This window comes from Rhinoderma darwinii, chromosome 9 (genome assembly GCF_050947455.1).
Source record: "Rhinoderma darwinii isolate aRhiDar2 chromosome 9, aRhiDar2.hap1, whole genome shotgun sequence".
NCBI lineage: Eukaryota > Metazoa > Chordata > Amphibia > Anura > Rhinodermatidae > Rhinoderma > Rhinoderma darwinii.
In genome coordinates, this window is record NC_134695.1 from 100896986 (window position 1) to 100909534 (window position 12549).

General features: G+C 40.8%; 1 long non-coding RNA gene across 2 annotated transcripts in view; it reads right to left on the reverse strand.

Annotated features, from left to right (window-relative positions):
- LOC142661265 (uncharacterized) overlaps window positions 1–10082 on the reverse strand; it is a 115861-nt gene extending 105779 nt beyond the window's left edge. For both annotated transcript variants that reach the window (XR_012850682.1, XR_012850681.1), the window contains exon 1: window positions 9798–10082. This is a non-coding gene — a long non-coding RNA (uncharacterized LOC142661265). The remainder of the gene's footprint in view (window positions 1–9797) is intronic.
- Between the last annotated feature and the right edge of the window lie 2467 nt (window positions 10083–12549).

Consider the following 12549-nt stretch of genomic DNA (forward strand, 5'->3'; position numbering starts at 1 on the left):
CCCTAAGAACTGCCTGTGTACTATCAGTACACAGGCTAATGTACTGGCATATAGATATATGCCAGTACATGAAAAATCCCCCTATGGAGTTAAAAGAAAAAGTGAAGTAAAATTAATAAAATAAAAAAAGAGTAATGTTAAATAAAAAAAAATATACACAAATGAAAATTATTTATAATTAATAAATGTACAAAATATAACTCCCAAAACATGAAATATACACATATTCTGTATCGTCGTAACATGTACAACAAATGTCTAACATTATTTCTGATGAACGGTGTATTGTGTAAAAAAAAAAAAAGAATACTGCTGTGGAACTGCTTTTTTCTGCATTTTTGCCAAAATAAAAATGTATATAAACTAAACGATGATGTAAATATAACAAAAAATGGCACCTACATAAAGGACAACTTGTCCAGCAAAAAACAAAGTCTTATACAGCTACGTCGAACAAAAAAGAAAAAAAAAAAGTTATGAGCGCCAGGATGCAAAATGGGAGATATAAAAAAAATTGTTCTGTCCTCAATGCCAAAATTGGCCATGTTGTTAAGGTGCTAAAGTAAGGTAGGTCACCAAAGCAAAATTAAAATGGCCCACTCCAATTACTGGCAGCACCCTACTGTTGCATGAAGGCAATCAACCACCAATAGACCACACATCACCCCCCCCCCCCCATGCACTGTACATTACCCACACCACTCCATATTTCGTGACAAAGAGAAGATAAATGACACAGGCTAAAACACCTCCCCTTAATCACTAAACTATCGGTAAAAAGGAATTGTTAGATGGCAAGATAGGAGAGCATTCAAAGTTGTGCGGTACTACCTGGGTTTGTGGCCCTCTGCCATTCCCACCCACCTCCCATGTAGCATTATTTAAATAGTGCATTAGGGACACTGATCTATTAGCTGGAGCATATAAAAAGAGTATCTCTTGCTCTGGAGGACTCCATGCATTACATAGACAGCCAACTGTTTTGGTTGGTTACTGTGTAATGCTTCATTTCTCCTGTGGTGGTGCTACAGGGGAATTGAACAAGTGCAGCCAAGTTCATCAACAGATTACAGTTGACTGCTGGGGGTCCCGACCGTGGGAAAACTCTGATCAGCCATTAGCGATGATCTTAAAGCAAATGGGAATGGTTTTAAGTGGATAACACCATCTTGTAATCCACAATCCAGATACGCCCTATGGCGTAGACTGGAATATAAAATGAATATGCTTTACCAGCACTTGGATCTCTGCAAAACCCTGGAGATCCAGCGCTGTCCCCCAAGTCAACATCTACTGCTACCATCTTGCACCCCGGACATATTTAAGTCACTGCTAAGCGGACATCACCGCTAGAGGTTATTTCTTAGAGTCTAAAGGACTCCCTTAACAGTAAATACAATGGAAAGCTCCGTATTTTCTACAGCGCCCCTTTAAGCAATGCTCTGTTAGAAAAATCCAACTGTTCCCACAATAGATTATTTACACGAACATTCTAGGTTTTGGATTCTGTTTACACGTAAAAAAAAAATAAAAAAAAATGGAAGAAATTTTAACGTTTCGCACATCAAGATTTTAAAATTTAGAAGGCACTTAAGAATTTTCTTGATCGTAAATTTGATGTCTATCGCTGCAACTTGTAATGGGTCAATTTAAACATTATATTAACGCACTGCAGCAATCTTTATTCAGACTGGCAAATTATTTTTGAATGCCCGTATGTTCTATTCTTTATGGACAAACCTTAATTATCCATCTCCATTTTATTCCTACTCATTTATTTGTATCGCACACATAAATCTAATGCTGACGCTTCACTTTATCATCCTGAAGATGTCGCGGCCACCTCCATCTCTGTCTGCAAAATGGTTTCTAAAACAAGCACCACATGTAGAATGCCCTCTGAGGCGTCCCCCCAGGCCCCTATGAACGTGCCGTATGTCTACTATTTAGGGGTAATGAAAACTGCAGCATCTCCAGCAGAGAACGGATTCTGGGAACCAGCAAATCTGTTTCCCCAGTGACAGCTTAAACAGCCCAAGCACCATGTGTGCTAAAAGGATTCAGCTGCCTTCAGTTGCAAATCCATTTTTAAACTTGATAAATGAAGTATGGCTGCTGGCATCACATACACGGAAAGTAGTGTGTAGGGTATTGGAGACGAAGAAACATTATCGAAGGTGAAATGTTTGGATCCAGATCTATATTGTGCGGTCTGTTTATATGAGTGATGCTCCTTTAACCCGTTCAGCAACAAAGGACACTCCATTTGAGTAAATTCGAGCATTACTCAGATTTTTGGATCATGGCGTTGCTAGAGGAACCAAAAGCCCAACATGGCGGACCAATATGTAGAGAAGAGTGGTGTTCAAACAACAGGCACAACTCCACAAGATAAACTTCTTGGGAGGCACTTCTCCTTCTTCAGACCTGGATCCCAAGTGAACATGGACCGTTAGACCATGGTAAAGAAAAAGAGAGAAGACTAGAACCTGGATGAGGCTGATGTTTCAAGGAATTGGTCAATGAAGATTGTGACCGGAGTCCAATCTCAAAATGCGTTGTATACTCACGAGAAAATCTTATTGACTCAACAACAACCCTTTTAGATTATTCCAGACATAGCAGCAGCGTCCGGATTTCTCCCCATCTTCTCTATTGCCAACTAATAGGGTGGGATGGTAGCTAGGTTGCGATATAACAATATATATAGAACCCCAAGACTCTACGTTGACCTCGTTCTAATACTCAAGTATTCATGAGGTAGAGCTGTACCCAAACTAGGTTATAATGCAGGGCAATAATCCTAACGATACAGATTTTCAATAAAGTGCATGGGTGGATGCAGAAGAGTGTCCCTGTGTGTGAAGTGTTAGTTGGCCCCGTAGGGCTTGTCCACACGTAATGGAATTGCTGCATATTTTCCATCCGGAATTGCGGACAGAAAATGCGCAGTAGAATACAGTAGCAGCAAAGTGGGTGAGATTTAATAAATCTCATCCACACGCTGCATAAAATTTCCAGCCAGAAATTCACCTGCGGTAAGACAGTGAGAGTCCTGCTAAGCCCGCCCACACACAGATTGAGAGTTTGTAATGTCCGTGGCTGCGGGCTGTCAGCTCCGTTCTCCCCCTGACAGCCGCGAGACGGCAAGCGCTGGCCCCAGCGTCCTCCTCAGGAGACGCCAGCGCTCGAGTCTACTCACCACAGTCGGATCCCGTAGGGTGCGCACGCATGCTCGTGCCCGCTCTTAAAGGGGCAGCGCACGCACCGGACTTCGTTCTTGAACCTTGACCAGTGAGTACTCTGGACTATAAGAGGGGTCCAGCCCCCTAGTTCTATGCCTGAGCTTTGTTGCATATTCTTAGTCCGTCTTGCATATGGCCCCTAGTGTTTCCTGCTCCCAGTGTTCCTGTTCCTGTATCCTATACTTGTATCCTGATCTAGTGCCATGCTGTGCTGTATACCATGCCTGTCCTGCTTCTCCACGCCGGATGTCCACCTGCTGCCAAGTTCCTGCCAAGCCTGCCTTGCTACTGTCTGAGCTGCCACAGGTACCCTATACGAACTATAGACTTTGACCTGTGTCCTGTTGGCCAGCTGCTTTACCGCCCAGTGGGTCCACGAACCCAACGTGACACAGTTTTTTCTGTCAATCAGCCTGTGTGGGAGGGGTAAGCAGGACTCTCACTCTCTTACCTAAGAGTTCTATCAGGATTTTCCCTGCTGAGAAATAAGGTACCATATCCCATAAGCCTATATATCAGAGAGCTCCGCTTCTATACCTTTGTGATATGCTGCGCTCTCATATAGCAAGAAATCACTGGACAGGTTCCCTTTAAGTTTTAGAATTTATTATGATACCAATTCAATACAATCTCGTGACATCCTGTGAAAAGATATACGTTGGCATCGGTCAAAAGATATACGTTTTGCTTTTTTACATGTTTAACAACCTGCACCATACTTCTCGGGATATGTCGGGTTCAGAGACACATCTGTAGGTCAAAAAGTCAAACACTTATTATTTTCCTATTTATAGTTGCATATTTTGGTTGAAAATAATTTTTAGGACTAGAGGATTATTTACCGTGCTAATAAATGTCCTTTTTATTTCTGGATACCTACTGTATAGGAAGTGTTCTCTCTTTAACCAGCGCATATAGAACCCTACTTTATGTATCTGTGAATCAATAACACTTGGAGTTTACACAAATATACGTAACCTTTGGCACTGTATTGAGCACCTAGTAGGGGAAGATTGCTTCCCTCCGGGGATAACCTAAACTTTCCACCTCCTCAGAGCCAAGTGTTTGAGTTAGATAAAATGACGTATGAAGCTGTAACAAAACATGTGGGAGATGTGTCCATCAGAATCTACAGAGGCTGGTCTAACCTTCATTTGAACATGGAGTTTAATTTCATGGATACAAAGTTGAGAAATGTATTTAAAGAGGTGTTCCCCATAAAATTACCAGTAAAAAATAATAAACAAAAAAAGTTATCTCCTTACAACCACCCTTTTTTCTCCTTACAACCACCCTTTTTTCTCCTTACAACCACCCTTTTTTATATTGTATATGATCCAGTGATCAACTGATCGCCACGGATCCGGCTTCAGAAACCCTCTGGCTGGCCATAAATTTCATCTGCAATTTCACTGTATGTTTAACATGCTTTCATTTAAACGAATAGACGTCCATGCGATACATGGACGACCAAGCCCACCAGAGAGACACTCTTGAGCAATGGTAGTCATCCAATATGGCCACCTTTATAGCTCTCACATGGACCTATGTATCTACATATCTGAATAGCTATATTTAGCATGATTTTTCTCACAAAATAGCAATAAATACTGGGAATTATACAGTTAAATTCCTTTAATCTGGCATATGACAGATTCAGAATGTTCTATAAAAGCACCATTTGTTTCTTCACAAGGCTATAAACAGAAGACAGAGTCGAGATAACAGATTGGGAAATTCCTATGATCAAACAACATGCTTATTGTAGCATGTTTAATGTTGATAGGTTACGTTTCAGCTTTCCTGCAGAAGATTTATTAGTCTTTATTCGTTTTATATACTTTTCTATGACTATCTGGGATTCCGGTATAATCCAGCACAGAAGCATTGATGCTGGATTAAAGGAAATTTTAATATACAGATGTAGCCAAGTCTATCTTGACTGATAACTTGCTGCAGCGTGATCGCACACAAAAGCCTTTGAAAAGTAATTGAAAAAGTCAAGTTAAAGTTTCCTGACATTGAAGTTTCCTGTATTTAATGGGTTAAAAGTGACGATAAACACGGCTACATCTGTATCAAGAATAAGATCTATGATGATCACGCTCATTGGAATTCATCTGGTGACAATTTGTGCAGCTCAATGCGTCCACAACAGCGGATTGCAACTTTGTCAATATGCAGCTCACATGAAATCAGCTCCATGACATTTACTATTGATTTCCACTGGAGTGTATTGCTGTCGCGGTGAGTGGGCTCCCCTGTTTTAGCGATTGGTGCGGGTCCTTGCGGTCAGACCCCCCCACCGATCTAACATTTATCACCCGTTTAGTGCATAAGGGATAAAAAAAAATGTTTTTGGACAGAATACCCTCTAAAAAATGGAGAGAAAAAGATAGGCTAAAAAGGAGGGAGACAATCAAATTGCAACCATTCATATAGACTAAATAAGATCAAGGGGGACATACACCACATGGAAATCACACATACCTCCAGGTCCACGTGTGGATGCCACCTGAGGTCAAGTGTCACAGCCGACAGATATCATTCCCCCTGCTGGATAATTTAACATATGCTGCAATGACAACATGCTGATGTCATCGTTTAGGGTCTGGGATCCAGGGGGCAAGCCCCAAAGGCCCCATGCGGTCAGTGCCAAGAGCAGTGGCTTGAACCCCATAACTCCCAATTTTATATGCCACCAAATGTAAGAATTTCAGGCAACATGCAAAACGCAGCTGGTCAACAAAATAACTACAAATTAGAAATAGCCAATAACTCAGGGATTTACTGTAGGTAGATTTGAGAACTACTGTATGTTTTGATGGACGATGTAAAGTTCTCTGGGTTTCACAGTAATACTTTTTATATCAATCATAAGGTTTCCTTTTAAGCGTTCCCCTCCCTCGGAGTGCGAGGATTTCCTGGAAAGAATCTCACTAAATGGTGGTGTGAGCAGAGGTCACTCCATGTATGTGTACGTGAGACAGCGCAAGAGGCCAATAAAATCAGACGGTCAGTCTGCAGCTTCAATCTATATTCCTCCAGATTATGGCATTTTAAAGTAGTTATTACTTGCTATAGGATTTCCTACAAAAAGAGCAAGTTTTCTCTTTCTATAAAAGCAGGAGATGTGCACATGAAGCTCTTCGGAAGGTTCTCGTGATTAAACTCACAGATATGAATATTGGTGGCTTCTTTATCAAGATGTGAACTTGCTTATTACGCTTATCAGTGACAGTTTACTACCAGGAAGTGTTAACTATTGGCACCTTCACGGGGGTTTTTCCATTTCACATTAGGTCACCGAGATCGGTGGAGGAGGTCCATAGGATAGGATCACCACTATTTCCCATCACTCGGATTCCCCAACACAACACTAGTTCAAAAAACGTATTGGACTTCCACGGCACCTGATCAAGGCTTTTCGTAACGTACTAGATTTCGGAAATTTCCAGCCAGTGAAGCTGTTTGGACACATTACAGAGTTCTGCAGTCCCTAAATTTCATGAATCTGTGAAAATTCCAGCCCATGGAACCCAACAGATGTTATATTCTAACAAGTCAAATGATATGTCAGAAGCTAGGAATCCACAATTGTTTTTTGTTTTTACGGCGTTCACTTTTACCCTGTAGTTCAATAGGATTATGGCGATACCAAGTTTATATCGTTTTTTTTTTTTACGATGTACTACTTTTACAAAGTAAAAAATTTGTCAAAAACCAACAAACTTTGATTTGTGTGGCCATGTTTTTGGATCTTGTTTTTTGCGGGGCAAGCTGTAGTCTTTATTGCTACCATTTTTGGGTACATACGACTTTTAATCACTTTTTAGTACATTTTTTGAAAAGAGCTAAGGGGACAAAAAAAGCAATTCTGGCGTCTTTAATTATTTTTTTTATTTTTTTTACAGCGTTCACCCTGCCGCTTTTTTTTTTTGTAATCATAAAAAAAGTTACGTTTTAGTTAATATCTTTTTTTCAGCCCTTCTAGAGGACTTCAACAAGCAATTGTTTGATCACTGGTACAATACACTGCACAGGGCTTAATAGGAATACAAAGATAGCAGACTTTCACTTGACAACGATGACAACGATCGACACGCCACGGTCGCATCGTCCTGGAGTTTTGCATGGCTACAGCATATCCATGTCCACCTTTAATTACCTCCTAAATGACACAGGGAACATCAATAATAAATTTGCATATGTTATTTGTGAATCATCTGGTCATCAGCAGCAACTGATGGGCTCCAAATTAGCTACAAATAGGGTTGTCTTCTGCTGGACCCTTGGAGTTCATTATTATATCAGAACCTGGGCATCCTCTGATGGACCACTTCTACCCAATATTTCCAAGCGATGTTGATGGTTCCTTTTTTTTTTCTTCAGTGAGACAAAAATTTTGGGTTCAGACTAAACCAGGAGTAGATTCTTCAGGCAGGATACATATAAAAGGATAGGTTAATAAGTCTTCTCTCTTTTGGCTCCAACTCTCGTTTTAGGTAAAAATAAGAACTGTGCGGACCCTGCCTTAGTACCATTGTATTGCATATTCATGGTAAGGCAAAATTCTCAGCTCTTGGACCCTCACTAATGTTATCTGCTCGCACGTCTCAATGACAGAGAAGATAGACAATATTTGTACAGAAGATACAATAAACAGCCCAAGTTGTACTGTAAGGGTCCTCTTATATGGCCCGACATGGGCTGCGTAAATGAGCGCCGATCAACGAGACAGCTCGTTGATCGGCACTGGTTTGCTCCTTTCACAAGGAGCTATGTAAGGGGATGAGTGCTTGTAACTACAATCGCTCGTCCTCATACATTTCTATCACATCGGCAGCACGTTTACACAGGTAGATGCGCTGCCGACAAAAATATTATTTCTTGCAGCATAAACAATACAATCAGCCGTTCAACGAGACTTTGCCCGTTCATTGGCTCATCGGTGCTCTGTTTACACAGAGATTTTATCTTCTTGCTAGAATCGCTCTTTAAAGTTTTTACGACATATGACATGGGCTTCAGATCTCCAACTGTAGACCGTGGTGTAGAGCCATTGGTGGTCATATATCTTGGGGCTTTTAGCTTTATTAATATACTGTACAATAACATGAAGGACGATGATTTTTGCCTGTTCCCATCCTAATATAGACGTGACTGCAAAGCTTAGATTGATGTCATCCGGAAAATTACCTGAACATTAATCCTCGTGGTATATGGGTGCCCTTATAAGGCTGCATTCACTTGGTAATATTTTCAATATCTGTAAAGTTTTGGTCTAAAACTAGACTGAATCCCATAAAAATAGGAAAGCCTTCCCTTTGGTTTCGTAACAAAGCTTTTACTTTTTAAGTGGTCTTGATGGTGTTTTCTATGTATTTATAACCATGGCTGCGGAAGGAAAATATATGAACTTATGCCACATCAATGGATCAGTGCATGTCGGCCAATAGTCCCATCCCAATGGTCAACGAGATTGAATTTTAAAAGGGTTGTCTTGGATTAGAAAGATTATTTTTTTTAGAAACCTCACCATTCTTGTCCATAGGCTGTGTTTGGTTATTGCAGCTCAGCCCCAGGAATATAAAAAAGGACTGAGCTGCAATACCAGATGCAGCCTATGGACAAGAATGGCGCTGTTTTCTTTTTTAAAAAGACCATTTCTTCTAATCATAGACAATCCTCAAATTATATTTAGAGGTGCGATAGCTTCATGACATTTGCTATACGGGATTGAATCCCTTTCTAATACAAAAAATTAGGAGCAACGTCTTGATAAATGGGACAGCTATATTTACTTCTAGAAAGCGAATATATAAACAGTATATATATATATATATATATATATATATATATCACCATACAGATAAAGTAATGGTTCACGGTGTAATGTATTGCATTTGTTAAACAGGCCTGTCACTTCTCCCTTTAAATGTCTTCTCCTGTCTACACAGCACAGAGATCATTAGGGAAAATACATTCCTGCCACTAAGAACTTGCAATCTAAATATTATCCAGTTGTGTAGTGTGTACAGCAGATGTGACACTTCATATGTTACGAGTCTCTCTGGAGGCGCTGCTAATATGAAAAAAACTGAAGACAAATTAGGGCAAGACTGTGTAATATTTAGACATTTCATGAACATATGTATTTCAACTCCTTATTAACACACTGAGTTATCACTTCATATCGCTCGCTGACAACACGCAGAGCTCGGCTGATTCAGAGTGTTACTGTCTCGAAGAGACACATTTTATAAATGACTCTTAAGTGACAGATCTTAGATCTCCGCAAGTCTGTGGCTGTCACTTTGTCTTCCTGTCTTAAGAAGTAATAAGAATTAGATTTCTTGATCATCCTTCCATTCAGAGTACACAGAGAGAAAAAAAGTGCGGAGGGAATACTAATTGCATGGTTTTATATAATATGGTGTGTATATATATATATATATATATATATATATATATACACACACACACACACACACACACACACACACATATATATATATATACACATACATATGTATACACATACATACCTACCTATCTGCCATAAGATTACAACCCTCTGAATAATATGGTGTTGGTTCCCTTCATGTCCCCAAAACATCTCTGACCCGTCTGACGTCAGCAGCGGATCCTTTAAGTTCGAGGTAGGGCCTCCATGAATCTGGCTTTTTTTTCCCCCTGCACATCCCACAGATGCTCGATCGGATTGAGATCTAGGGAATTTAGAGGTCAAGTCAACACCTTGAACTATTGGTCATGTGCCTCAAAACATTCCTCAAGAATTTTTGCAGTGCGGCAGGGAGCATTATCCTGCTGAAAGAGGTCACTGCCATTAGGGAATACCAGTGCCATGTACAGTCCTAAGTAGGTGGTACGTGTCACATTCACATGAATGCCAGGACCAGAGGTTTCCCAACTAATCTTATTCCCATAGTGCATACTGGTGGGATCTTCTCCCCAGGTAAGCGATGCACACACACCCGGCCATCCACATGATGTAAAACAAATTGTGATTCAACGGACCAGGCCACCTACTTCCATTGCTGCAAGTTCCAGTTCTGATGCTCAAGTGTTTAATGTAGACGCTTTCAACAGTGGACACTGGTCTGCAGCCATGAAGCCTCAGATGCAGAACGTTGCAAAGCTCTGCGTGTTCGGACACCTTTCCATCATAGCCAGAAGTATCTTCTGTGCGATCGGACCAGACGGGCTAGCCTTCGCTCCCCACGAGCATCAACAATCCTTGGGGGCCCATAACCAGGTCATCGGTTGGACAGTTGTCCTTTCGTGGACCATTTTTGGTAAGTACTAACTCAGCATACCGGGAACATCATTGCCATTCATCCGTAAATTCCTGGACAGTCCGTAAATAGAGAACTTTTTTTAAGTGGCCGTAAAAAAATAAGTTTAGGGAGCTTCTAAATATTATTGGGATTGTAATAATCATTTTAGAGGTCATAGTACATGCTGCTAATGTGCTCATATTAGTAGTCTGAGCTATAAACATCTATTACTCATAATCCTTATGATTCATTATGGTTTTCCAATTTGTCCATAAAAAAATGTTGTTTGACCAGGACTATTTATCAAAAAATAAGGTTCGCGACCCTGCCATGGACAGGAGTGGCACTGTTTCGGAAGGAAAAACAACAGACTTTTTTTTAATATTTCAGATAGCCCCTTCAAGCAGGGTCTCACATGATTGGGTAAATTAAATGAATTACACACTACAGTGTTCTGCCTACCACAGGGCTACGGGGGAAGTGCATGGCACAGGGGTTCAAAGAACACGAGAGAGAATCCATGTGTCATGCACCGCCCCCTCAGGTCCGACACTAAGCACAACACTATCAGTATTGCCTGGAGTGGTTCTTTAAGAGACACATTAGACACATTTGGCAGACTTAAAGGGATCCTGTCATCAACATCTTACCTGTCAAACTCACCTGACCCCTCAATGGCCGCAGCTGTCCAGAGTTCATTCCTGTTCTCTTCTTTCCTGAAGTCCTCCTCTGTCAGTAAATATAGTCGTTTAAACTTTTCCCGCCTTTTATGGTAATTATTTTTCCCTCTGGGATGCAGCTTCTTAACCACGCCCACTGCCACCACCTGTCCGGCCCTGACTGGTTAAGGAGCTGTTAATCAAAAAGAAGGAGGTGGAGTCCACTCTGAGATGCTGGAGGAATGAAAATCTGACTCTTTTCAGATGAAGATTTGACTATTTTCTGCTCATTTGCATACGGCGTGGGACCACTGAAAAACGGAATACTAAAAGGTACAGAACTTACTTAGAACATATTTATAGCTTAGATGACAATGATTTTTCACCCACTTTCACCAGGTATTGCTGGCTTTATAGCTAAAATGCTGGTGACAGGTTCCCTTTAAGTTGCACAATATAAAGCAATTTGTAATTCTTTATATAAAATGGCATTATTGTAAGACATATACTTATTTTCTCTCTTGGTTTTTACATTTAACTACAATATAGTACAATATAAAACGAGAAATAAGTTAATACAAATACATATTAAAAGTTAAATTAAGGCTTCCCAGGAAAACGATTGGGTTGCTGGCAAAGTACGTGGCAAATTAGAAGAAGGATGAAACAATTGAAATTGTTCTAATAAAACAAAATGACATCATTATGCCTCTCATACCCAGATATTTGTAGCTAAGATTTTCCAGTCAAGCCGTCAAATAGAGCTCTAACCTCCTAAACTTTCTAATAAGATTTTTTTTTTTTAGTTCAAGCAAAAAAAAACAAAAAAACAACAAGTCACAACTTTGGAATAATAGGAACACTAACATACAGCTGACATTTCTTGGCATGGGCAAATACAGGTCATAGAAATTACAGTCACTAGCTACTACAATGTGTAAATAATACTGTATCAATAATTAAAGGGAGCACAGATGTAATGGCAGGAAGGAGGTGAAGGGAAAGTGAGCCCTAATCTACCCACCGCCCTGTCACTGCCTACTTGCAACGACCCGCCCTAGGCGACGGGGTACAACTGGGTGGCGGTCCCTACGCTGTCTAAGTGCACGGGAGAACAAACAGGGAACACGCAAGGGAAGGGGCAGTAGCCACGGAACGCCGCGAGGAAACGGAGCGGTGAATGAGTAGTCAGGACCAGGATGAAGTGGAGTATACGAAAGTGAGCACTGAGAAGGAAGCAAGCCAGGGGCAAAGCAAAGCAGGTTAAGCGGAACTGCAGCAAGGCAGAAGCATGGGAGAAGCAGGCTGGAGCAAGCAGCAGTTAGGCCAGGAATCCAGAAGAAT